This window comes from Oryza sativa, chromosome 6 (genome assembly GCF_034140825.1).
Source record: "Oryza sativa Japonica Group chromosome 6, ASM3414082v1".
Classification (NCBI taxonomy): Eukaryota; Viridiplantae; Streptophyta; class Magnoliopsida; order Poales; family Poaceae; genus Oryza; species Oryza sativa.
The window spans coordinates 24507780-24523292 of record NC_089040.1 but is presented as its reverse complement, the minus strand read 5'-3'; the positions used below and the strand labels follow the sequence as shown (position 1 = coordinate 24523292).

Genomic DNA, 15513 nt, shown 5'->3' with positions numbered 1-15513 from the left:
AGAATGGCCCTCTGATAAATTTATACTCTTAAAACTATCAGAATTTTTATTTTTTGTTATGACTAAAATATAACAAATTTGAGGTTGATACTTTATAATCCTATTAAAAGTATTTGTATAAATTTTTTGGAAAAATTTGCTATATGATATCAAAAAAATGTGTAATTAGCTGGGAGACACCGCAAGAACACGTATCTGCTATAGGACAATGTAAAAAACTGGTAATTAGCTGTTGGACATCCATTGGATTATTTTATTATATCCAGAGGAATTGGAGAGAGAAGCAGCTATGTTAGTACGAGTCTACCCTTCGATTTTTTTCTTTTTCTTTATTCTTCCTTATTCTTTTCTCTCTCTCATTCTTTATCTTTCTCTCTCTGCTCTTTCTTTAGTGAGCTTGAGGGAGAGGGGGAGCGTTGGCGACGGCGCCGCCAGGTGCGGGCCGGTGCAACACCTCGGTTGGGGCGGCGCTGCGCGGGTGGCCAGGCTCGGCGGGCACAACCACGCTAGGAGTGTGGCGGCTCCGGGTCAGCTTCGGGAGGCTAGACCGGATGGTGCCAAGGTGGCCACCGGTGGCGGCACGGCGAGGTTCAAGTTGTCGCCGCGGGCGCTCTTCTTGTGCGGGATCTTTAGCACCTTCACGTACCTGGCGTCAGCTCGATGGTGGCGCCCAACAACTATGTCGTGGCGGGGATGAGTGGGACATGGGTGGATCGGGCACGCCGTGCAACGGTGTTGTGGCGGTGCCGATGGTTGTGGAGGTAGTAGCGTCGCCGGTTGTGGAGGCGGTGGCACCGGCGGTGAAGCTGAGTAGTCATCATCAGGAGCAGAGGAGGCAACAACATCAGCAACAGTGCAGAGGAGCGTCAGGCTGTCATCGTCGTCGTCTTCGTTTTTGGTGTGAGCAGGAGGTGGTGGTGGGGGTACGATGTGATGAGCGCGGAGGAGAAGTTCGCGGCGGGGGAGGTGGTGGCGGCGCTGCGGATGGTGGAGAGGGGGATGGAGTCGACAACGAGGGTGGTGCCGGTCGCCATCGTCACCGGGGTTGTGGTGTCTGTGCAGGAGCCGACGATGGCGAGGTTTGCGGCAAAGGTGCTGCTAGATGTGGGGGCCCACGTTGGATTCATTTGAGCCAAGAGCAAACTTGTCTTTAATGATTGTTTCTCTCTACTATTCCTCCGAAAATAATAAAATAATGTCACGAATGTCCAGCAGTTAATTACTATTTTTTTGCGATGCCCTAGCTAATTACATGTTTTTTGGATGTCATGTAGCAAATTTTGCCAATTTTTTTCTAGATTTTGTTTGATAAAATTTGTTAGTCGATGTGCATGATGTGTGCACAGGGTGTGGCTAATGGGCAATCGATCACTTGGAGCAATCGATCCCCATCCCCATATACGCTCTCCCCCCCTTCTCCTCCCCTTCTCCTCCCCTTCTTATCTTCCTACTACACCATAAATTTTTAAAAAATAAAAAAACAAAGTTGAAAAAAATTATGTATAGAAATACTATTTATAAAACATATTTGAATTTAAATTTAAATTTAAAACGGGTATGTAAACTTTTGACTTATAAACTTTGGGTCTATAAACTTTAGGTGTATAAACTTTAGATGTATAGAAATACTATATATAAAAAATATGTGAATTCAAATTCAAATTTGAATCAGATATAATTCAAATTTAAATTTGAATCGGGTATGTAACCTTTTGACTTATAAACTTTGGATCTATAAACTTAGGTGTATAAACTTTAGATGTATAGAAATACCATATATAAAAAATATTTGAATTAAATTCAAATTTGAATCGGATATATAAACTTTTGACTTGTAAACTTTGGATCTCTAAACTTTAGATGTATAAACTTTAGATGTATAAACTTTAGATGTGTAAAATTGGGATGTATAAACTTTAGGTGTATAAATTTACTAAAAATAGAAAAGTAATATGGTAAAAAAAAGGAAACCACATGTAGGAAGTGGTAATCGATGTGAGGGAGGGGAACCGATCGCTCACCGATCGCCTCTTAGGACTTTCAGTGTGCACAGGATATGTTTCAGGGTAAGATATAGAATGGCGCGTGACAATCACTTTCAAGATGGATCTTATGTAAGGGCCTGTTCTGTACCCATATGGCCGATGGCTATAAAACCACAGCCGCTGCACTGCAACATTCATAGCATAGTTTTTCTACAAGTCACTGTAGATACAGCTACAACCACAGCCACAAGATGATGAACCGAACAAGCCAAGGGTAAATGCATAATGGAGCGGACAAGCAGTGTCTAGCGTGGTTCTGTCCCCTCCCGCTGATTGCGTTTATATGTCGTATGAAATTGCGTTGTATATCAAATTTTTTTTCTTCTAATATATTGACGTGCAATCTTTTTACGCGTTCGTGAAAAAGAACGGATAAGCATGAGTACATTTTGTATTTTTTACACTTATTCTGAGCACAACTGTAATTTAATTATTCAAAAGTGTCCAATCCCAAGTTTAGCTATTTCGGGCAACACTCTATTAACTCAATAGCCACACAAGCGCTGCCTGCAGCTATGGCAGATGAGGGGCACGAGGGCCAGCGGCCGATCTACAGCCCGGTGACCCGACGAGGCACAGGATCATTGGGTAAACGTGCAATAGAAATTGAATTTTTTCGATAAGTTAAAAACAATTTATTTATAGTAAAACGCATGATAAAATAAGATTTACTTAGACCCTGAATTTTTTTCTGGATCTACCACTATACGAGGCAATGCGCTATCTCGGATGCATCAACCAGATTGAGATCCTCTGCAATCGACTTCACCATGCCTTTATCACTAATATATGGGTCCGACGACACATCGGGCCCACATGTCAGTGACAAAAGCACGGTGCATTGACTGCAGAGGATCCTGATCCCGCATCAACCACCACAAGCATCGTCGCCGCGCCATTGCAATCACCAGCGGCTGCTGCTGCTGCTCCTCCTCCAGCTCGGCTCTGGCTGTACCTTCACGCTGCAATGCCTGTCCACGCCGAGCCCTACCGTCCTCGTCGTGCTCCTCCTGCGGCTGCTCGGCGCTGCGCTGGCCATGGTGTCGCTTCTCGCCGAGCGATGCGCCCCGCTCTCGCTGTAGCCAATGCCGCCATTGCCACGGAGCCGCGCAGTTACCTGTTTGTTGCTAGCCTCTTGCCTCTTGTAGTTCAGCCATCCGCCGTTTCCAGCGATCATAGTTCTCTCCGCTCTCTGCTGTCTTGAGTATGAAAATGAAAATGAAACAAATAATATGCCATATGAAGTGTACACATAGCAGTTCTTGAAGGTTCTGTTACGAGCAATAGTGAGAGGGAAAGAGAGATAGGAAGTTTCAGAGTTAGAATTGGAAAGAACTGGGTTAGAACAGCGAAGAACTCGGACTTGATTTCAGAGAGAATATTGTTTCAATACAGTTCAATCCTCCACACACACATGGGCTTCCTATTTATAGACTCAGCCACACTACTGGACCCAATCCTTTCCCTTCACACGCGGATTGTCGCGTCTCTCTCGCTTGGGCCGACCTGTATCAGATGGCCCACTTGGCTTGAACCTTGTCTTCGCGCAAGAAGATGATGTAGTAGCTTCTGGCGTCACATTCCTCCCTTCTTGAGAACCAGCTTGACCCCAAGCTGGCGCTGCCGGAAACTTGTGACGCAACTCCTCGAAATTTTCCCAAGTAATGGCTGGAGAAGATGCACCAACCCACTCAACCTGAACTTGTTCAATAAGTTTGGCACCCCTCTATCGAAGACATCGGTCCAGCACCTTATTAGGAACAGCAAATTGACCAAGTTCAGAATTCAAAGTAGGAAGAGATGGCTGCACTTTTTCAGCTGGAGCCAATGCTTTCTTGAGTTGTGTGAGACATGAACAACCGGATGAATGAGACTAGTGACAGGTAGATTCAACTTGTAAGCCACACTGCCAACTCTCTGAACAATTTGAAATGGTCCATAAAACTTAAAGGACAACTTCCGATTAGCCCGTGTCATGACAGATTGTTGAACATAGGGTTGCAGCTTTAAGAACACCCAATCCCCAACAGCAAACGATCTTTCAGAGCGATGCAAATCTGCTTGATGTTTCATACGCTGTTGAGCTCGGAGTAAATGATGATGAATCAAAGCACTCATATTATTACGATCTGTCAGCCAAGCTGCCAAACTATCTGGAGCATCAACAGAGGCAATGGATAACCCAAAATACGAAGGTTTATGACCAAAAAGAGCTTCAAAAGGAGTCATAGCAATAGCAGAGTGATATGAAGAGTTATACCAAAACTGAGCAAGGCCCAACCAATGTTTCCATTGCCGTGGACAAGTGTGAACAAAACAACGAAGAAATGTTTTGAGACATTGATTCACACGTTCCGTTTGTCCGTCAGTTTGAGGATGATATGATGAGCTCATGCGCAATTGAGTACCAGCCCTCCTGAACAATTCTTTCCACAATGCACTAGTGAACACGCGATCCCGATCAGATATAATAGCACAAGGCAAACCATGAATACAATGCACCTGATCCATGAACAGTTGAGCGACTGACAAAGCTGTGTAAGGATGTCGAAGTGCCAAAAAATGTGCAAACTTGGAAAACTTGTCAACGATGACCAAGATCACATTGCAAGAAGCTGATAATGGCAGACGTTCGATAAAATCCATCGAGATGATCTGCCAAGCATGATCAGGAACCTCCAAAGGTTGCAGCAAACCAGGCAATTTAACATGTTCAGATTTTGCTCTTTGACAAATATCACAAGTCTGAACAAATGAGTGAACAGATTGTCTCAAACCTGGCCAAGCAAACAACTGTTTCACCCTCTGATAAGTGGCCAAATTCCCTGAATGACCACCTACAGCAGCAGTATGAAGATTTGCTAGAATCTGTTGCTGCAAAGGAATATTATCGCCAATCCAAATTCGTTTCTTAAAGTACAGAATCTCAGACTGCAACTCAAAATTAGCATGATGCTTCCCATTGTTTGCCAAGGATTTGAGAATACACTGGGTATCAGGGTCAGTGACATAACCTGAAGGAACATCCTGAAGCCAGGAAGGAATGCTGACCGACAAAGCAGAAACCTCAACAGTATGGGCCGGCAATTGGCGAGACAGAGCATCTGTAGCATTATTCTCCAAACCTTTTTTTATATACAATGCGATAACGCAAGCCCATCAACTTGGTGAGTGCCTTTTGTTGCCAAGTTGTAGACAAACGCTGATTCTCCAAATAAGCCAAACTGCGATGATCTGTCCTAATAACGAATTCTGCATGTTGTAAATAGGAACGCCAGTGATCCACAGCCAACATAATAGCTAAACTTTCTTTTTCATATGTGGAAAGACACTGTGCGCGAGGACCAAGAGCTTTACTCAAGAACGCAACAGGAAGGTCAACTTGCATTAAAACTGCACTGATTCCTTTGTCAGATGCATCAGTTTCAACGACAAATTGTTTATGAAAATCTGGCATAGCTAGAACTGGGGTTGATATCAAGGCTGATTTTAGAGTAAGAAATGCTTCCTCATGAACTGATGTCCAAACAAACAACTGTCCTTTCTTCAACAAATCAGTCAAAGGTTTGCAAATGATGCCATAATTACGCACAAATTTGCGATAGTATCCTGATAAACCTAAGAAACTCCGTAATTCTTTGACTGAAGATGGTGTGTTCCAATTTTTGACAGCCACAATTTTCTCTTCATCCGTAGCCACACCTTGAGCACTAATCACATGTCCCAAATAAGCTAATTGAGGTTGAGCAAAGGAACACTTAGATTGTTTGACTTTCAACTGATGCTCAGTCAGAATTTGCAAGACACAGCTCAAATGCAATTCATGATCTGCCAAAGTCTGACTATATACCAAAATGTCATCCACAAAAACTAGGACACTTTGGCGCAGATGTGTGGCCAAACCAGAGTTCATCACACCTTCAAATGTAGCCGGAGTGCTAGTAAGACCAAAAGGAAGAACGCGAAACTCAAAATGACCATGATGTGTCTTAAAAGCTGTTTTGTGTTCATCATTAGGATGCATTTGAATTTGATGATAACCCGAACGAAGATCCAATTTAGAAAACCAACATGCACCAGCTAACTCATCCAATAACTCATCGATTATAGGCAAAGGATATTTGTTTTTGACTGTTAAAGCATTGAGATGACGATAATCAACACAAAACCGCCATGAACCATCCTTCTTTTTAACCAAAAGAACCGGTGAAGAAAAAGGACTGGAGCTATGTTTAATGATACCTCTGTCTAGCATGTCAGCAACTTGTCTCTCGATTTCATCTTTTTGCAAAGGAGTGTATCGATATGGCCGAACGTTAACAGGCTGAGTTCCTGGAATTAAAGGAATGGTGTGATCACAATCACGAGTTGGTGGAAGTCCTTGCGGTTCGTCAAACACAGCAGCAAATTCTTGTAACAATTGCTGAATGTTAGCAGGAATTGGCATGGACTGACTTCCTTCTGATTCCAAAGCCTGTAACCGAACCAATCCTTCAATGGATCCCGACAAGTGAAGTTGATGTAACTCAATAGCAGATAATACTGAATCAGAAGCCACAGATGGAACCACTCCACATAAAGTCACTAGCTGGTCATCCATATGAAATCTTATAATTTTCTGTTGCCAATCAATATCCATGGGACTATATTGTTCCAACCAATCCATCCCTAAAATCATATCATAACTTTGAAGTGGCAACACTTTCAAAGTAGAAGTAAATTGTTGACCTTGAATTGACCAAGGTACTCTAGCCAATTCAGACTGACATTGAAGTGTTTGCCCATTAGCCACCTTTACTTGAAAAAATACATGCAACTGTAACAGATCTAACAAATGAGAAACTACAGATGAACTGATAAAACTGCAAGAACAGCCTGAATCCACTAGAATAAGCACAGCATAACCCTGAATAACATCTTGCAAGTGCATTGTTTGAGCCACAGTAGTGCCCTGAATAGCATGAACCGACAATGCCAACAAAGGAGTAGTATCAAGTTCATCAGATGAAGAATTACCATTGTCACTGTCATCTTGATGAAGAATCGCAAACACTTCCTGAACAGCATTCAATTGCACAGAGCCTGAACATTTATGAGATGGAGACCATTTATCTGCACACAAATAGCATAAGCCCTGTGCTCTCCGAAAAGCCTTGAGTGCCCGCACCTTGTCAGTAATTAAATTGGACTTGATAGATTCAGAAGACAATTTAGCAGCAATGGAGATGATTCCACTTTTGATGGTGGTAAAGGCAATGGATAAGCTCCCTTAACATGCTGCACATTATCCCCCACTTTGCGAAATTCCTTCGGCTTCTGAGTTTCCAACCATTCCTCCTGTAAACAAGCAACGGCAAGAGCAGTCTCGAGATCGCGGGGTCGTTGTAACATAACAGCATGATGAATTTCAGATCGTAATTCCTCAGTGAACCTATGCACAATCGTAAGAGGATTGTACATAGGATCATAGGCTAGCAACTGGTTCATCAAATCATCAAATCGCTCATAAAACTCTTCCACCGACCCCATTTGCTTAACCTGCTCTATCTGACGAATTAACATCTGATGCCTATCACGATCAAATTTTCTATCCACTGCTAAACAAAATTCAGTCCACTCCCCAAAACGCAAATGAGCCTTTGAAGAACGCAACCACGATGCTGCTCTTCCCATGAAAAAAATGGTGGCCACACGAACCCAAAGCATAGGATGAGTACCATAAACCCCAAAATAATGCTCGCATCTCATACGCCAATTCTGCGGATCCACCCCATCAAACTGTGGAAAATCCAACTTCGGCACCCGATGATTATAACCCCGCTCCTCCGAAACTCCAATCTCATCCCGAGAAAAAGAATCCATAGCAGAACGAGAATTAAAAGGAGAACAGGTCGTACCCGTGACCGGAGGTAGCACAGAAGGAGTAACAACTCCCAGTGCTTTCCCCCGGTGATTTGTGGCAACGCGGTGGACATCTGGGCCCGAATCACCAGCCGACGTTAATGCGATGAACGACGCGGGCGTGGGAAGCAGAGGAAGAGGTCTATCAACCTCGTCGCTCCGCCTCTGTGCTGATGAAGCTACTACACGCGACATGTTCGACGAATTGCCAAACTCGCCGCGAAATTTTTCCAGGATCACCACTTGATTCTTCAGCTCGTTCATCTTAGCTCGAAGTCCCTTGACTGCTGCATCCACTTGTGGTCGCCGACTGGTCATCGCTTGATCCAACTTGAGCACCACCGCCTGTGTCTCGTCCTGCTTCAACACCACGGCGTCGATGGCGTTCTGGATTCCCTCGAGCATCTTCTCGAATTCCCCAGCTTGCTTCTCCATGGCGTCCACTTGAAGTTGCAACCGAGTCTGAAACTTTGGCTTCTCCGGGATGGAAACGGCTCTGATACCAAGATGTTACGAGCAATCGTGAGAGGGAAAGAGAGATAGGAAGTTTCAGAGTTAGAATTGGAAAGAACTGGGTTAGAACAGCGAAGAACTCGGACTTGGAGAGAGGGGGAAAGGATTCTGGGATTTCAGAGAGAATATTGTTTCAATACAGTTTAATCCTCCACACACACATGGGCTTCCTATTTATAGACTCAGGCACACTACTGGACCCAATCCTTTCCCTTCACACGCAGATTGTCGCGTCTCTCTCGCTTGGGCCGACCTGTATCAGACGGTCCACTTGGCTTGAACCTTTTCTTCACGCAAGAAGATGATGTAGTAGCTTCTGGCGTGACAGGTTCCTGCTTAATTCACTGATTACTAATGATCGCATCTGCAGATTACATAGGGAGAAAAACAACATGGCTATTTACTTTCAGCATATCATATTTCTGTATAGCTCAGCTCACTTTCGGATGATGCCGAAAGAAAGCACAGATTCTATCCAAATTTAAAAATATATGCATACATGATCAGACTAAAACAAAGAACAAAGGGTTCACTAGCAAAACATATATGTTTTTCCAAATTATGCCCAAAGCAAAACTGATGGGCACTATATAGTAAGAAAAGGTAAGAAAGAAAGGGATGTGTACCTTCAGTGGAACGTTGAACTTGGCAATAACCTTGAAAAAGCCATCATCATCTGAAACGTCTTGAAGCAGCTGCAACTCTTCCCGCAACATCCTAACTGCAACGCCGAAATCACAAGGAAGAAGAGGAGTACATTATGTACAAAAGCACAAATTTACCGTATACAATCACAGAAATATGTTTGCTAAGTCGCTAGTAATCTCAATACAAAAGAAAAAAAGAGGCTGTTAGACCATTACTACTTCATCCAACAGCGCGAAACACACGGATGCTGAACATAGAAATCATATACACGGATGCTGAACACACGGATGCGCCGCTTGTAGTACAGACGCAGCGCCTCTCCTCCGCCGACGCCACCGCCGGCGGCGGACCTCCCCTTCTCCGCCAGAAGCGGTGCGGAGGAGGGCTGACCACTGGGAGATGGCCACCTTCGCGGCTTCGCCATCGCTCTCGGTTCGATCGCTCACCCCGCTGATTTTTTTTTGAGAAGAATGACGGCAGGAGTTCTGCCGGAATTTAAATTAGGGAAAAAGGCCGAAGCCCAGCAAAGAGTTTACCGAGTTTACAGGGGCTGTAAAAGAGATGAAATACAGCTTAAGAAGTAAAGCAAATCAGGGGGGCTTGAAAGCTAATTTGCGCAAATCTAAATCTTGCTTGATAAGGTGTGCTACATCATTTACTGAGAGGCAAGAATTTTGAAAAATTCTTCTGTTTCTTTCTAGCTAGATGTTCCACCAAGTAGTTAGTAGCGAGCCTCTGATAACCTGCATTTGAACTTTGCTTCCCGAATGGTTGGTTCCATTCCACCAAGTTTCAACGTCGGGGGGGGGGGTGTGAGGAGGTTAAAGGGGTCAGGTTTTGGAACTGGCAGATTAGACTCCAAGTTTGCCTGGTAAAAACACATTCACTGAACAGATGGTTTGTGTCTTCGAAGGCGCAAGTGCAAAGGCAGCAAATCCAATTACATGGCCAATGTCTTCGAAGTAAATTTTGCGCGGTGAGAGTTTTTTGATGAAGGACTAGCCATCCAAAGAATCTCATTTTGGGCTCCGCCGGGGACTTCCAGAGTGAAAGGTAATCGAGTTTACCAAAGGATCCTTCAAACTGGTAAAGATACACACTTCTGGCTGTGTAGGTACCGGAATCAGTCCAATTCTAGGTAATGTTATCCGGTTCTTGGGATAGCAAAACCATATGAATTAAGCCTCCTAGATGTACAAGCTAATGAATTTCCTCCACTGAAGTAAACTGTCTGAAAGAGGTTAGCCATTTATTGTTTGTGAGTTCAACTTGCACAGATCTTTGTTTTCTCTTTGCCAAACTAAAGCATCTTGGTGCAATGTCTTTTGGGCAGCGATTTTGAAGCCAGATGTCATGCCAGAATCTTGTTTTGGCGCCATTTCCAACCGCAATAGTCGTTGCAGCTTGAAAGAGCCTATGGTCAGAATCATCACAAGGCAGGCACATGCCCACTCAAAGCTTTTCTTCATCCTTCCAATTGAACCATAACCAACGAAGGCGCAATGCCCTGGAAAAATGCTCTAGTTCGAGAAGACCAGCACCTCCCAGACCCTTTGGTTTACATACGGTTTGCCAGTTGATCAGACTATCTCCCGGGTTTGAATGGTCTGGATCTTCACCCTTCCATAGAAAAGATCTCCTGAAACGATCAATTCTTTTGAAAACCCACTTTGGAGCTTGTAGGACAGTAAGATGATGAGTTGGCATAGCACTTAGAATAGATGAAACTAGGGCTTGACGTCCGGCAGAAGTGAATAGTCGCCCTTTCCAACCTGGCAGTCTAGACCCAATCTTGTCTATTAAAGGAAGGAAATCAATTTTCCTTAGTTTTCCGAGATGAAGAGGTAGGCCAAGGTATCTGCAGGGGAATTGTTTTATTTGGCCCGGCCATCCAACAAGAAGATTTTGCAGATCAATGTCTTCGCATTTGATGGGGTAGATTTCAGTTTTGTTGATATTTGTATGTAGCCCAGATGCTTGCGCAAAGCATACCTGAATATGTGAAAGGGCTGACAAATCTTCTTGGTTCGGGCTTGCAAAAACCGCAACATCGTCAGCATATAGTGAGCATCTGAATCTTCCATTTCTTACCCCAAGGGGAGCGAGGACATTAACATTTTCTGCTTCTTTTAGAATTCGATGAAAAGGTTCGATAGCCAAGATGAAAAGCATTGGGGATAGCGGATCACCCTGTCGCAGGCCCCTGGCATGGTTGATTTTTTGCCCTGGGGACCCATTTAAGAGCACCTGGGATGTGGAGGTAGAGAAAAGATTAGCGATCCAATTTAACCATCGATTACCAAAACCAAATTGTCGAAGGATCTCTAGGAGGTAGGACCAGTTCACAGTGTCAAAAGCCTTCGCTATGTCTATCTTGATGAACAAGCTTTGTTTTTTTTGTCCTGTGAAGCAGGTTTACCATGTTTTGCACATAAAGGAAGTTGTCATGAATTGCTCTTTTGTGAACAAAAGCGCTTTGATTTTGGGAAATCATTTCGTTGAGCCGAGGGGCTAGTCTGTTTGCCATGATCTTGGCAATAATTTTGGCAAAGCTGTGGATGAGGCTAATGGGACAGAAGTGTTCAGCACCGGAAGCATCATCTTTCTGTGGGATAAGACAGATATAGGCTAAATTCAAGTCAGCTAACTGCGAGGTGTTGAGGTGCATGAAGGATATAATTGCTGCTAGAAGGTCATCTTTTATTATGTCCCATGCAGCTTTGAAAAAAGCTCCAATGAACCCGTCTGGTCCAGGGGCCTTTTCAGGAGTAACTCAAAGACAGTTCATTTTAATTCCTCTTCTGTGGCATCTTCTTCTAACTCGGTGAGATCCAAGACGGGTAGGTTCAAACGGGGCCAGTTTAGGCTTACTGTCCTTGGAGAGATCGTCCCCAGTCTATCTTTAAAGAACCTGAAAAGCTCTTCCTCTTTGTCTTGATGAGATGGCTATTCCGGAAGGTGTTTGGAGCGAATGGATATAATTTTTTCTCCGTCTTGAATTTGCTTTGATATGGAAGAATTTTGAGTTTACATCTCCTTCTTTGAGCCACGTTAATCTCGATCTTTGCCTGATTTGTATTTTATTAAGGACTGAAAGGCCCAGAAATCTTGATTTAGGATTTGACAGAAGGTGACGCTCACCATCGCTCAGCAGTCTTGTTTCTTGAGCTATCTCTAGACGAAGGATGACTTCCGATGCTATTGCTAGCTGTAGTTTAATGTCCCCTACCTGAGAGCGGCTCCATCTTCTAAGGTCACGGGCTAGGCGACGAAGTTTCAGACGCAAAATCACGAGACTATTCGTGGCAAGAATTGGTTTTTGCCAGGAACTTTGGACTTCCTCCAAGAAGCCAGGGATACGGAGCCAAAAAGATTCAAATCTGAAATTTGGAAAATTTTTCCTTTGTTCATTTCCAACAAGGAAAATGGGGGCATGATCAGAACACGCTGAGGATAGAGGATAAAGACATGAATTTGCAAACAAGGAATCCCAGTCCGTAGTCGCAAAAGCACGGTCAATTTTGGTTTGAGTGGGGTTTGAACCATCACCTACCCAAGTAAAGCGCCGACCTGGGAGATTCAGCTCTTTAATTTGGATTTTATCTATGAGTCCCCTGAAACGCTGCATCATTCTTCTGTTTAAGCGATCGTTGTTTTTGTCCGAAGCTTTATAAATGAGGTTAAAATCTCCAATGATGAGCCAGGCCGGTTTCATTAAGGATTGAAGGCCTTCTAATTCAGCAAGGAAAGCAATTTTTTCAGTTTCTAATTGCAGCCCATAAACCACTATAATTGACCATTGTTGAGCTTCTTCTCGCATAGTTATGGTTGCAGAGACAGAGAAACGTCCCAGATGAACATCAGAGATTGAAAAGAAGTTGTCATCACAGGCAAGAATCACTCCACCTCTTGTGCCTTCAGCTGGTAGGACAGCAACCTGACGCGCAAAACGTTGGCCGAGAGTGTTTAGAATTATTTGGTCAGACACAACAGCAAGCTTGGTTTCTTGTAAGCAAACAATAGTAGCGCTATGTTGTTGAATACAGACTTTCACGAAATCTTGCTTGGCCTTGACATTCAAGCCTCTTACATTCCAATTGAACAGATACACATTATCCTGCGACATAGAGTAAATGGTCTACTATCACAGCCCAATTGGCAGAAACACAGCCAGCGCAGCTGGAAGAAACACAGCCAGAGAGGGGGTAGGGGGTAGATCTCATCAGCAACTCTAATTCATAGTAGGCAGGAGAAGCAGCAAGCAATATAGTGCACAGATAGCAGCAATCTAAAGGACAAGTACATCTGAAGAGCTAAGTCTTTAACAGTAGAAGATATCTTGTCATCGATGAGCAAAAGCTTCTACTTCTAGTCGGCAAGAGTCAGCCACAGTGGCGCCACAGATGCCTTCTTGGATGCCTTCAGCCTGATGGCCTTGCATCCTCCCTTCTCCACTAGATCAGCGATTGTCTTCAGTGAAGCTGGGGAGAGCGGCTTCTTGTATCGCTGCAAATACAACTTTTTGACGTTATCATCGAAAGAAGCAGAATCATTCATGATACCGAACTTTTTTGAAAGAATTTCTTGGGTGAAATTTTCAAATTTTGCATTTGCACGTCGTTTATAGAGCAGCCGTTCACTGTGACGCTGAGCAGAGGCGATGACAGGGATTTTCACCTTAACGCGGGAAGGCTTCCTCACATTCACATCCGGAGCTGGGAGAAGAGGTGGCTGGATCGACGTTGCGATGTCATTGATGAACTCAGTGATCTGTGAATCCTTTGCTGCAGCCAGAGGTGTCAGAGTTGGAGCCGATGCCGGTCTTGCAAAGGATGTCACAAAAACAGGGAAGGAAACACGAGGAGAGTTTGTATCCGGAGAGTACATAGAGTGATTCACCGCCGCCTCATGAAGCATGGGATCGAGATGGCTCTCCAGGATTTCGAGCACATCCTCTCGACCCTGCAAAGACAGGAGAGAATCAGCCTGGTGAGTAGTCTGGGCCGACGCAGAGGTGACAATCAAGACAGCAGCAGCATCTCCATCTGGACTCGGGTTGTGGAGGGTGGTTGGGAGTTTGCATGGAGAGGCCGAAGCAGGGGTAGAGGATGAGAGGGGAGAAACAGGCGTGTGATCTACACGAGAATCAGACTGGGAGGGAAAAGGAGGCCTCACCTCGCTTGGTTCACAAGAATGGTGGGAGCGGCTTCTATGGTCATATCGTTCCTTGTCTCGCGATCTTCCCCTTCTTTCCTGGTCGCGGCACTGGCCATCGCGCCGGTCTGGCTCACGATTCCGACCGGAAGAGCAGCCACTGATCCTGTCCCAGAGTGAACGGCTTCTATGACGGCTTTTGGAGTGGTCCTCTCTATCATCATCGTCATCGTCGGGCCCCGGGCAAGGTCTGGCTCAGCTCTGCAGGGGAGAGGGTACTCCTTGAAGCGGATACCATCATCCTGAACTTCATAGTCCCATTTGTAAGCACGAGCCTTGCGGGTGTGGAGGTCTTCTAGAGTATCAACGTGGACCAGGACATTGTAGGTCCAGCCCTTCTTTGGCTCGGAAGGTAGGGGGTTGCGGAGGGGATCTAGCTCTGGCAAGGGGATGTCCGTGGGCAGTCCTTCCTCATCGGCGTCAGTGATGGCGAAGGTGCCACCACGGGGAATGGCCCTTGGCTCGCCCGTCCACACCCACATGTCATAGGTGCGGTTGTAGTTGCCGCGCCTAGAGTACTCCTCCACATAGTGGATAGCACATTTGCGGCCAATCACCTTCGCCGCCGCTTCATCAGTTCGCCTGTGCATGGGAACGCCCTCAATGCAGAGCCGGGCACGGTAGCGGTAGCGAGCTGGGATGCCATGCAGGCTTTCATCCCAGGGGCGGAAAAGGTATACCCTGCCAGAAGGAGCAGTGAGCCTTGGCTGACGGAGGATGGCATCACGATCACTTTGATTTGAGCAGGTGATGAAGAAAACTTCGGGGTGGAATTTGGTGAACTGAATGTCAGCTCTCCTGATGTGGAAGGCAGAACGCATGTCATCAGCAAACACTCCAATTTCAACCTTGTCCCCAAGGGCCCCAACTTGCCAGGCTACCAGGGAGCGGGCAGAGAAACGTTCTCTGTGCCTCTCGATTTCACCGGTAGCAGAGATGACTACAGAGTCAAGCAGGGGTCGAGCAGTGAGATCATCCATGGCAGAAGGAGCAGAGAGGGATTTGGGGGGGAAGTGGAGGGGAGCAAGTTCTGGGAAGTTTGCTGTGGAGAGAACAGGAGGGTTAAGCGGGGTTTTATAGCCTGGGCGCTTGCGACAGTTTGAAGCCAGATGACCCGAGTTCATACGGAACCAGCAGCGGATGGGTTCTGTGCAGGCAGAAACTTGATGTTTGGTGCTCAGACAGCGAATAC

At 45.1% G+C, this 15513-nt stretch overlaps 1 pseudogene; it reads right to left on the bottom strand.

The window, feature by feature from the left end:
* Positions 1-13230: 13230 nt before the first annotated feature.
* On the bottom strand, positions 13231-14911 carry LOC112939254 (uncharacterized; annotated as a pseudogene).
* Positions 14912-15513: the final 602 nt, after the last annotated feature.